The sequence below is a fragment of the Hyperoodon ampullatus genome, assembly GCF_949752795.1.
Source record: "Hyperoodon ampullatus genome assembly, chromosome: 6".
Taxonomy (NCBI): Eukaryota; Metazoa; Chordata; class Mammalia; order Artiodactyla; family Ziphiidae; genus Hyperoodon; species Hyperoodon ampullatus.
Genome location: NC_136919.1, coordinates 38398502 through 38416680, shown reverse-complemented (window position 1 = coordinate 38416680; position 18179 = coordinate 38398502).

Sequence of the window (18179 nt, the reverse complement as noted above, 5' to 3'; positions counted from 1 at the left end):
GATACAAGTTCATTTTATATTTGTATGAGAGTCATGGTTTTAACTTAAAAAATTATCTTTAACAATTACTTCACAGCTTTGTGTGTGTGTAGAACGAGATGGTGTATGCAAAGCTCTAAACACAATGCAAGGCAAATAACAGGCACCCAGAAAATGTTCTTTCCATCCTTCCTCACATAATAACATCTACTATTTATTGAGCATATAATGTGCAATAGGCTTTTCTTACACACCGTCCCATTTGATCCTCACTACAACTCTGTGAGATGGGTGATTCTGAATTCATGTTTCAGATGAGAAAACTGAGAGGACAGAATTTGCTTATAGCCTCATAACTGAGCATGAAAGAGCAGAAATTTGGATCTAGGTCTGTCCATCTTCAAAGTGGATGCCCTCTATTCTATCAATCCTCATCACAAGAAATGGTGACTGTATTTGGAAGTATACATATTTACTACTAAAAAACATTTACTTTTTACTTAAACATTGCCCATTTTCCAGATCTTAGTGGCTCTAGTGGGCAGGTAGATGAAAAGGACTGCAAAACAAATCCTTTTCTGCCTGCTGGTGAGTGCCTGCTCAGAGAAGAGCTTTGTCCCTGGCTGGAGATTGGAAAGGACCTGGACCTTCACTCCCTTGCTACAGAGTCCCAGTGATCCCATTCAAGCTGGATTGCCTGGGGGGGCAGCCCAGAGGATTGGGGGTGAGAGAGAAGTTTAGAAAAGCTTTCAGGGAATAAATAACCCATTTATTGTTTCATATTTATAATATAGAATGGTAATTCTATATTATAGAATTATAATATTTTATGCTATAGAATATGCAATTTATAATATAGAATTATTTATAATACAGAATAACAGAGAATATTTTATTTATATTATATTTATAATAACAGACTGACACCTGTGCCAGAGGTGGCAAGACCTTCCCACTTGTAGAGATATATAAATGTCCTAAAGTAGGAAGAAACTTTGTTTTCTGGAACTGAAGGCCACTTTGAGTATTCTGTAAAGATTTTTTAAAAATCCACTCCTATTTTTCCTCCTAGACCCATCTTCTATTCATCTGGTCATTTCTGTAGCCACAACTGACTTGGGCAAAACTGTGCCAGAAGTGTGTGGGAGGGCACTGTACCCTGGGGCTCTCCAGGTTCTCTCTGAGCCTGAGCTCTGAAGAGTGGAGCAGGGCCTGTCCTGTAGCCTGATGGGAGCACATGTTCTCTCCTGTAAGCACATATTTCCCATTTATTTTCTGTCCTTGGCTAATGGATTCAGTGCACAGATTTCTAATAAATTCCTAGTCACTTGACATTGAAAGAGTTGTTAACATTGAATCTATAGTCATTTTCACAATATTGATTCCTCCAATCAAAGAACATGGTATATTTCTCCATCCATTTATTTCATCTTTGATTTCTTTCATCAGTGTTTTATAGTTTTCTGAGTATAAGTCTTTTGCCTCCTTAGGTAGGTTTATTCCTAGGTATTTTATTCTTTTTGCTGCAATGGTAAATGGGAGTGTTTCCTTAATTTCTCTTTATGATTTTTTGTTGTTAGTGTATAGGAATGCAAGAGATTTCCATGCATTAATTTTGTATCCTGCAACCTTACCAAATTCATTGATTAGATCTTGTAGTTTTCTGGGAGCTTCTTTAGGATTTTCTACGTATAGTATCATGTCATCTGCAAACAGTGACAGTTTTACTTCTTTTCCAATTTGGATTACTTTTATTTCTTTTTCTACTTTGATTACCATGGCTAGGACTTCCAAAACTATGTTGAATAAGAGTGGCAAGAGTGGATTCAATGCAATCCCTATAAAATTACCAATGGCATTCTTCACAGAATTAGAACAAAAAATGTTACAATTTGTATGGAAACACAAAAGACTCCAAATAGCCAAAGCAATCCTGAGAAAGGAAAATGGTGTTGGAGGAATCAGCCTCCCTCAAGTCAAACTATACTACAAAGCCACAGTAATCAAGACAGTATGGTACTGGCACAAAAACAGAAATATAGATCGATGATGCAGGATAGAAAGTCCAGAGATAACCCACGCACATACGGTCACCTAATCTATGACAAAGGAGGCAAGAATATACAATGGAGAAAAGACAGCCTCTTCATAAGTGGTGCTGGGAAAACTGGACAACTACATGTAAAGAATGAAATTAGAACACTACCTAACACCATACATGAAAGTAAACTCAAAATGGATTAAAGACCTAAATATAAGGCTGGACACTATAAAACTCTTAGAGGAAAACATAGGAAAAACACTCTTTGACATGAACCACAGCAAGATCTTTTTTGACCCACCTCCTAGAGTAATGAAAATAAAAACAAAAATAAACAACTGGGACCTAATGAAACTTAAAAGCTTTTGTACAGCAAAGGAAGCCATAAACAAGACGAAAAGGCAACCTTCAGAATGGGAGAAAATATTTGCAAAAGATGCAACAGACAAAGGGTTAATTTCCAAAATATACAAACAACTCATGGAGCTCAATATCAAAAAAACAAACAATGCAAATAAAAAATGGCTGGAAGACCTAAATAGACCTTTCACCAAAGAAGACATACAGATGGCCAAGAGGCACATGAAAAGATGTTCAACATCACTAATTATTAGAGAAATGTAAGTCAAAACTCCAATGAGGTATCACCTCACACCGGTCAGAATGGCCATCATCAAAAAATCTACAGAAAAGTAATGCTGGAGAGGGTGTGGAGAAAAAGAAACCCTTTTGCACTGTTGGTGGGAATGTAAATTGATACAGCCACTATGGAGAACAGTTTGGAGGTTCCTTAAAAAACTAAAAATAGGACTACCATATGGCCCACCAATCCCACTACTGTGCGTATACCCTGAGAAAACCATAATTCAAAAAGGCGCACTTACCCCAATATTCACTGCAGCAGTCTTTACAATAGCCAGGACATGGAAACAACCTAAATGTCCAACAACAGATGAATGGATAAAGAAGATGCGATACATATATACAATGGAGTATAACTCAGCCATAAAAAGGAAAAAATTGGGTCATTTGTAGAGATGTGAATGGACCTCGAGTCTGTCACACAGAGTGAAGTAAGCCAGAAAGAGAAAAACAAATATCGTATATTAAGGCATATATGTGGAATCTAGAAAAATGGTACAGATGAACCTATTTTCAGGGCAGGAATAGAGATGCAGACATAGAGAACGGACGCAGGGTGGGAAGGGGAGGGTGGGACGAATTGGGAGATTAGGATTGACATACACTACCATGTGTGAAATAGATAGCTAGTGGGAACATGCTATAAAGCACAGGAAGCTCAGTTCGGTGCTCTCTGACGACCTAGATGGGTGGGATGGGGGGTGGAGTGGGAGGGAGATCCAAGAGGGAGGGGATACAGGTATACATATAGCTAATTCACTTCATTGTACAGCAGAAACTAACACAATATTGTAATGCAATTATACTCCAATTAAAAAAAAAAGTTGTTAACAAAAGCATATGTCAGACTTTAAAAAGTATGTATCATATTTTAAATTTTATTTCATAGGACTAGAGTCTAGGATGTGTGCAATTAGGTTTCCTGTGAATTTCAAGCTGCAGGAGTGTCTAAGCCTCTCACTTTCCTGATATGACCTCTGCCTCTATAAATGCTAGATAAGAAAGTAGCACTTGCTTTGAACTGGGAGGAAGGTGTTCATGCAGACTTGCAATTTAAGTAGACAAAAGGTAATGCAAGATTCATTCACACATTCTTTTATTACAAAATGTCCCTAAAAATTTTAAGTTTATGTTAGGTATCTGGTATTCAAAAAAGGATAATTTGGTCTAATAGGAACTCATTAAATTTTTTTCCTTGAAATTTTGAATTAATATTTTTTTCTAAAGAGATTTTCATTTTTAATAAAAGAGGTCTATTCAGGAACACAGACTGCTCACATCATCATTTCATCATGTCATTTCACACACATTCCATTTGGATAAAAGGTGTAGTTTGGATATGGAAGGAGGCTTTATTCTAAAAAACATTGTAGCTGTGTAATTATGAGCTAGGTTAAGAGAAACAGCTGAAAGCAGGGTGGTATACAGGGTGGTATACATCCAAGGAATAAATTAAATCAGCGTAAGCCTTTGGGAAATCAGGCAGCAGTCTCTGAAGAATCTGATGCATGCTGGCTCTGCTTCCTGTTCCCTTTGGGTCAGGAAGCACTTCTGAGGCTGTGACCTTTGGGAGGACTTGAGGAAGGGTTGAACTCAGACGTTCTCAGGGGCCAGACCAGGCTCCCTTTACTCATAAGGAAGTGAAGCTACTAGACCTGAGCAACAGGGAGCAGTGGGCACTGTGGTCATCTGCAGAGCACATGCTCTGCTTCAAGACATCCCATTCAAGGAGGCGAACACTGTGCTTGCTGAAGAAAAGAGGGTTTTCGGCTACATGCAGTCTGATGGCTCCGTAGTTGCTCCTCTTAAGGGATGCATTCTCTATCTGAAGCTTTAGCTTTATGTCTTTCTTCCTTAGCTTTTCTCACAACCTCCTCCCCAGGCTCTCCCTGAAGGGCCTTGTGAACTATTTCACTTTCTCTCTGCCTCCCTTCTTCCTACGCATTCCTGCCTCCAAACCTGAATGTGCAAACAGCATCCTCACAGTCCAGACTGGTTCTTGCTGTCATCCCAGCAGCAACTGGGATTGAAACTTTCTACCAAGCCTCACCTCACTCACTAGAGGACATGTGGACACAGCTACCTACCAAACACAACTTCGGTTTTGGTCTCACTCACCAGACCTGGAGGCTGTGCTCTGACAGCCAGGATGGCCAGGGAGCTAAGAAGGAGGACGGAGGACTGTTGTCACTACTGTGACTTTAGGCAATAACCCCTTCAGGTGCTCTGAGCCCCAGTTTCATTATCCATGAACTAGAGTTTAAACGTGGCAATATAGAGGAAAACACCTAATACACTGCCATTCATTCTCCAAATGTTCATCTACCAATACAATACAGGCTTGCCCTCAGGGAGCTCACAGTCTATTGTCCCATCCCTGGTAAGAGATCAAAAATGTTAAGTGAATTTGAACCATCACCTAAATAAGCTCTCATTGTCTATTTTATAAATGATATTAAATGTTTTGCTCCTTCTTGACTCAGACCATATTTAAGGTTTATTTATCTCTGTTGCTGAGCTGTCAGAACTAGAAACCCTTACTCCTCAGGGATAAGAGGCTTCCCTTCTTGTCCAAGGCCCAGGGTTGGACTGTGTACAGAGAACACTTTAGCAAAGGCTCTTGGTGATGTTTCGCCCTTATATCGCTTAGGATGCTATATTTGGGGACCTTTGATGTCAGAGCTTATAACTGCATTCACTAAGTGATGCCCAATATGTTTAAGAAGTGATTGTCTTACTAAAGTTGACAGTTGCCATTCTGCTAAAGTTTGGACTCAATCCTCCCATGCTATTTCATAACCTAACCTGCTTGTTTTGCTGGAAACTGCTAGGAAATTGAACTTCAGCATTTAGGATCATGACAACTTGTAAGAACTTCTATAAGAGGAAATGCATTTTGTTTTGCATGAGCAATGCCACACCAACTTCTTTTTTCACTTGTTTTACATCTGTTGCATTATATACTGTGCTGTGAGCAGCATGGTAGGAGCTGGTATCCTCTCCTTTGTACCCTGAAGAAACAGAATCGACAGTAACTTTAGAAAAGCATTTTTTTCAGGAAAATATCAAAATGAGACAGGGAACAGAAAATAAAAGGTGTCCAGTTTTCCTTAAGGGTACTGATGAGAAACCTAAGCACTGAGAGTTACTTTCTCTGCATCTTCACCTGGTCCTTCAACTATGTATGTGGTGCTGCCCTGTAGGGGCTCCAATGAGAGTGAAAAGGCATTACTTTCCCAAGTTGTTCTCTGAGTAGAGTCAGGAAGAAGGGAAAACCACTGTGATCTCCTGTGGGACAGATCAGTGGTGCTTTTATAGTCACAGAAATAAGAAATAAGTGAGTTCAGGTATGAAGTGAGTTCATGCCCCCATGAAGGGACCAGAGAAAACCTGCTGCCATGCCTTCCGCTACTGGCTGGTGGGCTGCTAGTCTGTGATCTCTGGCTTATTTTTATGCTCTTTATTGAGTACTTACTGAACACCTTCATTTTTCAAAATGCTTTATATCTTGCGTTCATTTCTTACAATGCTATTCTTATCCACATTTGACTGAAGACATGCAAAGAGGCAAGCCATTGCCCAAAGTCACCTAATCTATGGTGATGGAGCTGGGATTCAAACCCTACCCAACTCCAAAGCCTGTGCTCATCACAGTCACACTTCCCAGTCAGCCCATCAGAAAGATGTCAACTCATGGGAAGAGCTGGGTAATGCGAGAAGCATACGTCCTGGTTAAATTTGTTCTGAGTGATATGCAAATCATTAGTTCTTTCTCAAGGCAGAACTAGATTCACTTTTTTCCAAGATTATTTTATGATTATTGAATTAAGACAAACTTCCCTTCTTCTCTCCAGTACCTTTATGAAAGGTGCCGACCATTATCAGTTTTATGTGCATCATGATAAGAACTAAAACACACATACACAAACTAGAGGCACCCTTCCCCCATCCCACACAAATGCTGAGCCCGTCACCTGGAAATTCTGCCTCTACAAGTGTCAGGGGACACAGCTATCATTTCACCTCCTCTCAGGTTGTCTTTTTCACCCATAGGGAAAATAACTTTAGGAGTGATGTTCCTAGTACCAGTTGCTAAGATGACTGCAACTGACAGTGGCTCTGAGATATTTTGATGGGTTTCTCCTCCCATCCCACCTTTCGGCCCCCCTGGATTAGAGTAAAGTGAGTTTTCTTACCGTCTCCTCCTTTGCAGTTGGAAGTTGGAGGATTATGTGAAAGCACTTCTCCTCAGTTTAGCACTTTTTCAGAAAACATTTTCTCTTTAACCTCCCCTCTCCTCTTAAAGGCTATTTAAATTTGTCTTGAGTCCCTCTCCATAGTTTTCCCTGCAATTAATATACTTCAAAGCCACCTCAGATTTTTGCCCACTGTATGATATTTGGGTCTTAGGAAAAGGCGCAGGTGAAATAAAAGACTGCCTGTGGCAGTACGAGTGAGTTCTGAGATAGCTGAGCATTTTAAGTAAAAGAAGACTAATAAGAAAAAAATGCTTGTATTGAATGTGCCCATAATAACTCAGCCCTGTTGTTTCCTCTGGGATTTATCTGGATTAATTGAAATGACACAAATTCATGAAGGAGGGATGCCAATAATTACTAGGCAAATAGCTAACAATTAAGTAAGGAAGTGGCCTTGAGTCTATGTGACCTTGGGAAACTTAAATAATCTTTCTAAAGCTCAACTTTCTCTACAAAAAAAAAAAGATTGTTGGGCCTCCCCGGTGGCACAGTGGTTGAGAATCCGCCTGCCAATGCAGGGGACATGGGTTTGATCCCTGGTCCAGGAAGATCCCACATGCCACGGAGCAACTAAGCTCGTGTGCCACAACTACTCAGCCTGTGCTCTAGAGCCCGTGAGCCACAACTACTGAGCCTGCGTGCCGCAACTACTGAAGCCTGCATGCCTAGAACCCGTGCTCCACAATGAGAGAAGACACTGCAATGAGAAGCCCGCACACCACAACGAAGAGTAGCCCCCGCTTGCCGCAACTAGAGAAAGCCCGCGTGCAGCAACGAAGACCCAGCACAGCCAAAACTAACTAACTAACTAAATAATAAATTTTTTAAAAAAAGATTGTTGTGAGAAGTAAATGAGATTAGCATCTAAAACACTTAACATAATATGTGGCCTATGGGAAAACACTCATCATTGTCCTCATCATTCTATATTCAAATTATCGACTTGCATCAAGTACAGCACTAACTGTTATCTCATTTAATCCTTAGAATATTGTGGTAGGTTTTATTATTTTTGTATTTGTGAATGAAAAAGTGAGTCTGAGGGACTTAGAGACTTACCCACAGTCACTGAGCTAATAACGGGGAAATCCACGAATCTAGCCCAGACCTGTGGATTTCACGGTCCCTGGTCTGTTCACTCATCAGGTGTTGACATCATACGGAAGTAACAGTGGGTGATGAATCATGCTTTGCAGTTGCTAACGAGATCTTGAAAATTATCTTATTTAATGATATAAATAGCTCTGGGAAGTAGGTCTCATTATTTCCTGTTACCAGACAAAAAGTCAGGCTTAAAGGTTTAAATTTTTGTTCACATGACAGAACAAGTTAATGCTGGTGCTGAGCTCTGAACCCATGCTGTCTGATTCCAAAGGTCCTGTCATCACCTCCCACAGTTTGAACCACTTTCCCCACTCATTTAGGGGAAAGTTCACCTACCCCAGAAAAAATAAAGACTGCTTAGTTTCTGTCATCAGAGAATATAATTATTCTCTGCAAGGGCATTTGTTGGACTCACCCAGGTCCAACCTACACTTTCAGTCCTGAGAGTCTTCGTATCTCTGTGGTGTTAGACTGGGAGCCTTGGTAACTAGATCAGAACTATTCTTGTAACATTTCATCATCTTGACATTTTTTTCCAAATAAAAAGTTAAAAAAATAAAACTTACTTTTTTCTTCTTTCAAGAGACAAATTGCTATTTTTACCTTTTTCTCTCACATTTACTGCCCCCTCCCGCCCCCCACCAACTTCTTATGCAGAGCCCTGAATAAACCCTGGACACACAGTACCGTTTAAAATCCTTGGTACTGAGGAGCATTTTGTAATGCCAAAGGGTAAGAAAGGGCTTAAAAAAGTGAGGGGCATTGAAGAAAGATGAGAAGCCAACTTGAAAGAGCACCCAATATCTAAAACTGGGAACAATTTGAGCAACAAATGACATGATATTAGTTATGACCAAAGAATGGATCCAATATAAATTAGTGAAATAAGTAAATGGGGGGGAAGGAACACATTCCTTTCAGAAGAATTCCAATGAATAAATGTAGAAGGAATGAGGGGAATAGAAATATCATCATGAGAATACCACAATATTGCTGCAGGTAGGATCCTTTGATGAATGATAAAATTAGTGGATGAAACTTTAAGGAGAAACATGGTATTTGCATAGCCTCAAAAAAATCTCTCCAAGGTTCCTTAAAAAACTACAAATAGAACTACCATATGACCCAGCAATCCCACTACTGGGCATATACCCTGAGAAAACCATAATTCAAAAAGAGTCATGTACCAAAATGTTCATAGCAGCCCTATTTACAACAGCCCGGAGATGGAAACAACCTAAGTGTCCATCATCGGATGAATGGATAAAGAAGATGTGGCACATATATACAATGGAATATTACTCAGCCATAAAAAGAAACGAAATTGAGTTATTTGTAATGAGGTGGATGGACCTAGAGTCTGTCATACAGAGTGAAGTAAGTCAGAAAGAGAAAGACAAATACTGTATGCTGACACATATATATGGAATTTAAGAAAAAAAATGTCATGTAGAACATAGGGGTAAGACAGGAATAAAGACACACACCTACTAGAGAATGGACTTGAGGATATGGGGAGGAGGAAGGGTAAGCTGTGACAAAGCGAAAGAGCGGCATGGACATATATACACTACCAAACGTAAGGTAGATAACTAGTGGGAAGCAACCGCATAGCACAGGGAGATCAGCTCGGTGCTTTGTGACCACCTGGAGCGGGGGGATAGGGAGGGTGGGAGGGAGACACAAAAGGGAGGGGATATGGGAACATATGTATATGTATAACTGATTAAATTTGTTATAAAAAATAATCTCTCCAAAAATTCAGTAACCACTGTGGCAATTTTAACATATGACCACAAATTCTTGATTACCCGACCCCCATCCTGAGAATGGAGCTGAATTCCCCTCCCCTTGAGTCGGAGATGACTTGGTGACTGAAGGGAAAATAGTAACTTTACAGTAGAGAAACAAATAGCACCCTTAACCACATGGCCAAGGTTCACATCCTTAGTAATAAGCAATATTGATATCACATGTCCTCTGATATAAGACAGAGGGACACATCACCTCTGTGGTATACTTTCCTTAACACCAGAAAGTTAAGTCTGTGTATTCATGAGAAAACTGCAGACAAAATCAAATTCTGGAATGCTCTACAAAATACCTGATCACTGTTTCTTGCAAGTGTCAAGGTCACAAAAGACAAGGAAAGACTGAAAAACTGTCACAGACTGGAATTGATCTAGTTACCATAAATACAATGTAGTATTCTGGATTGGATCCTGAAACAGGAAAAAGGCCATCAGTGGAAAAACTGGAGGAATCAGAACAAAGTCTGCAATTAATTTTATTGTACCAATTTTTATTTCATAGTTTTGATAAATGTACCTGGTTATGTAAGATGTTAATATTAGAGAAAACTGGGTGACAGATTTGCAACTTTGTCTAAATCTAAAATGATTTCAAAATAAAAAGTTAAAAAAAATTTATATCAAGTAGGTTCATCTTCCTGACACTATTGACAGTTATGAATTATGGACCATTCTCTAGCAGAGGAACATTTTCAATGAGCTCAGAATTAACCCCTCCAGGAGCACAACCCTACCTGAGTCATGGAAACAGCCCTGAACTAGGAGTTAGGAGACCTCTATGTTCCACATGGGCAAGTTACTCGAACCAAGTCTGTTTTCTCATCTGTAAAATGGAACAATACATACTTTCACAAGATTAAATTAATTTTCAACTGAAAAAGCTGCTGTGATAAGTATTTAGCACCTGACAAAGTAATTGCTTAATAAAATCCTGGGTTGTCTAATTCATATCCATAACATTGATTGCCTACAAGTCACGGGCCACAGACTCAGAAGGCTGCAGGGTCCAGGTGCATTTAGATGGCTCTGTAACAAATTCTAGAATGCATGGCCCATTTAAAGGAGACACTGTCACTCAGCTCGAACTGACTGTTGCCAGCAGAGCTTGGTCCCAGAGTTGCCAAAAGTTTTTCAAGACAAGCTAAAAATTCTGATTTCTAAAAATGTGTTATCTCATTTTTAAAATGTTGATAATGAATTTAAGACATTTTAAAGCATTGTATGAATATCAGAAAATGTCTGTTGGCTAGCTTTGGCCTTTCAGTCACCAGTTTCTGAGTCCTACATGGTCTAATGGGAAAAACCTTGGAGTTCTCTGTGAACCATGTAGCTATGCCTTAGACTCCAGGAAAAAATATACACTGGGCACGTGTAGAGTTAAAATACTACAAAGCAAAAGCAAACAGAGTTTAGCCTCCTCCACCTCCCTGGTCACTGCTAACCACTGTAGGTTTATATTGGTCACATGTAGGCTGTCCCATTTGATGTCTAGACACCTTACTGGGGTTGGAAGGGAACTGGGAGGCCATAAAGCCCATCTTGCCAATCACTGAGAAGCCCCTGGGTCTGCATTTGCCCAACTCCATTGAAGCACAGAGAGCCTCTGGGTCTGGCTGAGTTGGGACCAAGAGCCAGGTCTCCATCCCCTTTTCCCATTAACTAAACTCTAAACACTGTGGGCCAAGGACCTTGCTTAATAGAACACCCTTCATCCAGTGCATCATAAACTTTCTTGCCCAATGGACAAAACGCCTATGATTCCCTCATGATTCTCCAAAGAATTTTGAGCTAAAAGTGATAACTTCTCTAGTAAATTTTATATTCTACTCCCATTAAAAAAATCTTTAAAAGTAAGTGGTAAGATGGCTAAGACATAAAATTTGGCTAAAATATTGTTTCTCCCCCCATCCCCAATTCCAGCCCAGTGGATACTTGACTGTCATTAATCAATGTTACTTTTTCCTGGACAGAAAATGAGCTGTGTATCTTCTTTTAAAAAGTGAGTTTTAGCCAGAGTCTGATTTCCCAAATAGTTGCATGTCCAGAAACATTTCTTTTTCTTTCAGAAAGTGGAATATATGGAACAAACCTCCTTAATCATCTTTATTGCTCTGCTGAGTGAGAATAAAATCATGGTGGTTGTTATCTCACATTTCTGCCCCACAGAGAGCAGGTTCTAAATAAGCTGGATCATTGTGATCAATAAAGCATAATTCTTTAGAAAATCAAGAGATGTGAGAGAGGCAGCTGTGTCCAAACAGACAAATTCTGGAAGACTGGAGTGTGAGGAGAAAACAGTGAGCATGGCTGACAAGGAGGACAAACACAGTTGGCACACTTGGTGGTGGTATTGAAGGAGATAAGACACTTGAGACCAAAATATGGAGACTTAGAGCAGCATTCACCTTCCTTTTTCTCTCTGAGTATTGTAGGTCACTTTTAATTTTTTTCCCCTTTTGTTGTGATGGTCCATATATTGGGGATACATATGAAAATTACTGCATGCCACAATTTATTCAATCTTTCTTGTCAGAAAATCCCCCAAATAATTTGGTCAACCAGTTTTGAAGTTTTACACTATAAGCAAAGATGCTCCTTAAAGAATGTGAAAATACAGTAGTACACAGCAAAACATTTCAAAAAGTACTGAAGGATATAAAACTCATAATCTTCTCTTTCCTTGCTGTTGCCAGATACACCTCCCAAAGTTATCCACTGTTAATGATGTCTTATTTACATTTCCATTTTAATGAAACCACATGTGTGCATGTTTTTTGCAAGTAGAACCATACTATATACACTGTTCTGCATTTTTCTTTTTTCACTTCAAAAAATATTTCCTTACCAGCCCATATTGTTTTTCATGGTTGCCACTTTTAATGGATATGCCATAATTTATTTAAGCATTCTTGTATTGATGGACATTAAATTAATTCTTATTTGGATCTATTACCAAAAAATTACAGAGTGAATCATACATTTTGTTCACAAGTATATATGGAGCATAAACTCCTAGAAGTATAACTGCAGGTCAAAGTCTATATATTATTAAACGTCGAATGTATAATTCCATATTGCACTCTGCAGTTATGGAAATGTTGGAATGTTTATGGACTTAGATAATCCTCTTCTATAGAGGTGCTTTTAATCTCCTCTAGGGCAGAAAACACCAGACTGTCAATGTATTCAGCTCTTAGTGAAAAGACAAAAGCACAGCTTCTAGTCTTGTACTCAGGAGAACATATGTGAATGTGCCACCCCAAGATAGGCCCTGGAAAGTAGTTGGCACTCAAAAAGTATTTCTTGAATTAATGGATAAACAAACCATGGCAGTGCCAATATAGAGTTAGTATGTGTTTTAACTCAATTGTGTTCAAACATAAAACTCATTTAAACAAATAAATGCAAATTTTAACAAGTTTTATTGCATTCTTGTGCTAAAAGGAAAGATACATAGTTTGAGGTAATTAAAAAGAAATGTTCAAAGTTCTCACAGTAGATAGATATTCCAAATGGCCAATTATTAATTTCTATTTCTCCTATTTTCTTTGGATGATACGTGGCCTATAGTTATCTCAACCATATTATGATTAATATATTTATTTCTTAAATACATGTTTAAACATTTTTAATTTTATGAGTTTCATTCACTTTGTTTACAGAGTTTCTTTTTAGATTTTGGCAAAGACACTTCACTTCAGTCTCCTCATCTGTGAAGCCTCGAAGCTGTTTGGCTTAGAGGTTTACCAAGGTTCCTTCTGGCTCTAATAGTCAGGGAAATCCATGAGTATCAAGTTCAAGAGCTGTACCTTCAGCATTACAGGAGCTTTGTATTTCACTTTATATCTTCCAAATGAGGATGTCTGGTTGCCTTACATATATGTGAAGGGCAAATTTCAATGATTAGACAAAAGTGGACTTTAGCAAAAGGGGACTGTTCTTTGATAAAGGAGCAGTTCTGTTTCTCTGCATTTCCACAGTGAAGTACTTTTCACTAAAGTTTATATCTATCAGAAGAATTAGTTTTATTTGCAGCAACTCATTACCAATTCAGAAAAGTCATAATTCCTTTGGTAATTGGTAAATTAACTTACAGTGAAAGAGTACTAGAACTTCCTTTAAATAAATATCAGTTTAATCAAATAACATTTATTGAATCTTGATTTTGTGTGAGGCTCAAGCACTTATATCATCTAATGAGGGGCTAGGCAATGGTCAATTATATAAGCTAAAACAAAAGAAAATTCTACAGTCTAATTTCCCAAGTCCCAGGTAATTCAGTCAAGTAAAAAAAAAAAAAAAAATTAAAGATTAATTCTCCTGACCTTCAGCTTTCTGAGAAGGTTCCATGATTCTGGCACCCATAATAATGTTTCCCTGGGACTAAGTTATCCATTCATCAACATGAGGTGTATTCTGTATTTTATTTATTTAATCTTAAGAGAGCCTTGTTCAGTGAGATAAAAAACTGATTTCTGGGTTTTTTTTTTTTTTCACACTCTTTAACTTGAAATTCATGCATAACTGACATGTAGAAATCAAGAGACGGAAAAATCCTATTGGCCTGTCTAACTCTATTTCCAAACTGGCACAGGGTGGGGTGTTCAAAGTGAGGGGGAAAAAAATGAGTCCAAATGGCCAAAAAGAACACATGTATAAAAATTGGGATTCAACTCCCAGCCCCAGATGTAAGCTATTCCCACACCTGACAACACAAAGCTGAACACACTGTACCTTAGAGATGAATTTACAGGTGAACTGATATCCTGCGGGGATGCAAATGAAGACAAGTCTCACAGTCCCACTCCTGGATCCTCAGCTCTGATTTGTGGAGACCACATGTGGTGTCCTGAAATCTCATTGTTACAGTCCTTTATATATGGAGTGGAGGAGTTACAGAAATCCCTAATCCTTCCAAGGTCATTTGAACCAAATTAGTAGCAGAATCAGACAATTATCTTTCCAGGGACATTGTAGCCTTCCCTTGTGGTGAGAGATGGCTCTAAACAAATTCCATCTCTTGCTATCCCACCCACCCCAGGGCAGAGGAGCTTCTGTTTTGGCAGATCCCACAAGTGCCATGACTTGGCCTGAACCAAAAGAGATGATTTAGAACATGTATTGGATTATCCATGTGCCCTGTTCCTCTGAGAGTTGTGAAAAGCCATCCTCTGCCCCTCAGTGTGCAAAGGCGACTAGAATGGAGGGACAAGTCACTATTGGGTGTAACATTACAGGAAGACTTAGAGAGGCATCTTGTTCTTTGGAGCCATTAATCCTTGAATGGAATCTGGTGATGACATATCACAGTCTGCTTAGTTCTCTACCAGCGGAAGCAGGAATTGACCCCTGGTGAGTGTTTTCCAATAAACTGTATCCAAGTGAGATGACTTCTCATTTTAGAGTGGCTCTTATCCCATTTTGGAGGAGCACATTTTGTCCTTAAAATAAACATTTAGAATACTCACTCATCTGATAACACAAATAGCTCTGGTTTTCATCATATCCTTCTACTATGTTACTAATTGCATGCCCATTACTTGGTTCAGTGGGCTAAAAATGTATAACTGATGTTACATGTGACAACTTTGTCTAATATTGATGTTCAAATTTTATCTTATTGAAGTGGTAATATTTAATATTGAGTCTACAAAAGTAATAAACCTGTTTACTTTAAACTAAATGCCTACTTTAATAGCAGAACCAAATTTTACAGGTGAAAACTTTTTTACATAAGGAGAGAGAGGAGTTAATTCTGAAACTATTTTGTAGGGTACCACTTATACAAAAGCAACAATTTAAAGAAAGAAAAACTCAATAAAAAATGTTTCCAAGGAGCTCATTGAAACCACAGAAAATACAGTGAAGCTGAATAACTAGCAGGTGACAGATTACCTGATGACAGTTTCTTTCTCTCCCTCCTGATGAAATAAAATTCATACTTTATGACAAGATAGGAAAAATTTAAACATAAAATTTTTCTTTGACCATTTGGGCCTCCTCCCACCCCTTTAGTGTGTGTTGTGTTATTATCTGCATTAACCAGACCTTCTTAGGAGATAACATTCCTTCTTAATCTCATCAAGGATCATAACTCCTTAGGAGATAACCTTTCATCTTTATCTTGTAAGGGGCTATGATGACCCCTGACCTTCTATTGATACTTGCTTTGTATGTGTACATCTGGATTGTGTAAACTGTTAACGATATATATTGTTTTGACATATAACCCTTTATCCCAAATACTTATTTAACTGTGCTTTGACTTCTAATGTGTGGGAACAGTCCTTAGAGCTTTCTGAAAGCCTGTTTCCTGGGTTGTAATCTTCAGGGTGGTTCAAATAAAATTTTCCATTTCTTTCTTAGGTCAACTGATTAATTTTTTCTTCAAACATGTATGGTGTAGCCAGCAGGATATCACAGATACCCACCAGAAGACACCTGGAGTCCACCCCAAACTGGTGTTTGGTACCAAGCATGGACCCATTGAGCCCCACTGGCTTCTCAGTACTCCGCAGGTGTTCTGGTGAGTTCTTCTGACATCCAGATTTCATTGTTTGAGTGATGATCCTGAGTTTTATTCAAGCTGTTTTTACTTAAGACTTGGAGTCTTAAAGGGCACTGGTATACATTTCCCAGGCATGGTCTTAGGAGGATCTGGGCAGAAGGCCTAGGAAAACATAGGTGGCTGGGTTTTTGTTAAATTTGGCTTAAATTGAAAAAAAAAAACCCAAAAAACAATAAACAAGTTGAAACCTAAATGTCCATCAACAGGTGAATGGATAAGGAAGACATGGTACATATATAAAATGGAATAACACTCAGCCATAAAAAAGAGTGACATCATGCCATTTGCAGCAACATGGATGGAGTTAGAGATTATCATACTAAGTGAAGTAAGTCAAAAAGAGAAAGACAAATACCATATGATATCACTTATATGTGGAATCTATCAATAAAATATACAAATGAACCTATCTACAAAACAGAAACAGACTCACAGGCATAGAGAACAGACTTGTGGTTGGGGGAGGGACGGACTGGGAGTTTGTGGTTAGCAGATGCAAACAGTTACATATAGAATGAATAAACAACAAGGTCCTACTGTATGGCACAGGGAACAATATTCAATATCCTGAGATAAAACATAATGGAAAAGAATATAAAAAAGAATATATATGTATATATTGGAATCACTTTTGCTGTACAGCAGAAATTAATACAACATTGTAAATCAACTATACTTCAATAAAACAAACAAACAAAAAAACAAGTTGATATATGGTCTGAACAAAACTTTTTCTAGTGAAATGAGACTAAATTATGCAGCTTCAAAAAACAAGGGAGACCCAGTGCAACCAGTAAGTAAATACTGCATGACAGAAGCTGATTACCTAGTGCTCCAAGCACGCAGAGTGGTTTTAAACTGTTGGAAGGAGAAACTGAAACATGTAAAAGAGTCGAACTGACTCAAGGGTAACTCCTTGAGGAGCCAGACTGAGAAGCAGCACATATTCAGTCTACCACAGTGTCCTCAGAAAGTTGTTCAGATCATATCTCATATGTGAATTAGGCTACCAAATTAATAATGGGAAATTTTGCCTCAAAGGCCAAACAGCTCCCATGCAGAAAACCACCTATGGGAATGCCAGCTGCATTTATGTATGCTTGCAAGTATGTAATTGGGAATTAAAAGAAATCCCACTCTGAAATGGCCAAGATGGGATTCCTTTTTAGGCATTCCAAAACTGATTTTTCATGAACAGTTGAAGCCAGCAGTCTCTTGGGTCTCTGCCTACAGGGTCTACTGGAAACAACAATGGTAAGAGTTTTTCTCTTTCTAAAATTAGATTAGCAGGGAAAAATATTTTTAGGGCTAGCTCCTTGGATCCTTTGACTTGGAAAAACTTCTAAATTGTTAAAATTTTAGAGAGCTCTCATCTTAAACTATCTCTTTTCATTGGTATGCAGAATCTTCAAAATTCCAAAATAACCTCACTGAAAGATTTGTTTAAGAAAGCTAATTAAAGATTAATCATGTAAAAGGACCTAAAACTTTAACTATCTTTTATATGAGTAGTCTTTCTAGTAATATTCTGTCTGAATTGACTTTCCACAATGAAGACACTGTTAAATGCTTACCTTTAGAAATGGGACAACCTGAGGCTGTATGTGAACATCTTCAGATCAAAAACAGACTAAGTGGGCTTCCCTGGTGGCTCAGTGGTTGAGAGTCTGCCTGCCGATGCAGGGCACACGGGTTCGTGCCCTGGTCCGGGAAGATCCCACATGCCACGGAGCGGCTGGGCCCGTGAGCCATGGCCGCTGAGCCTGCGCGTCTGG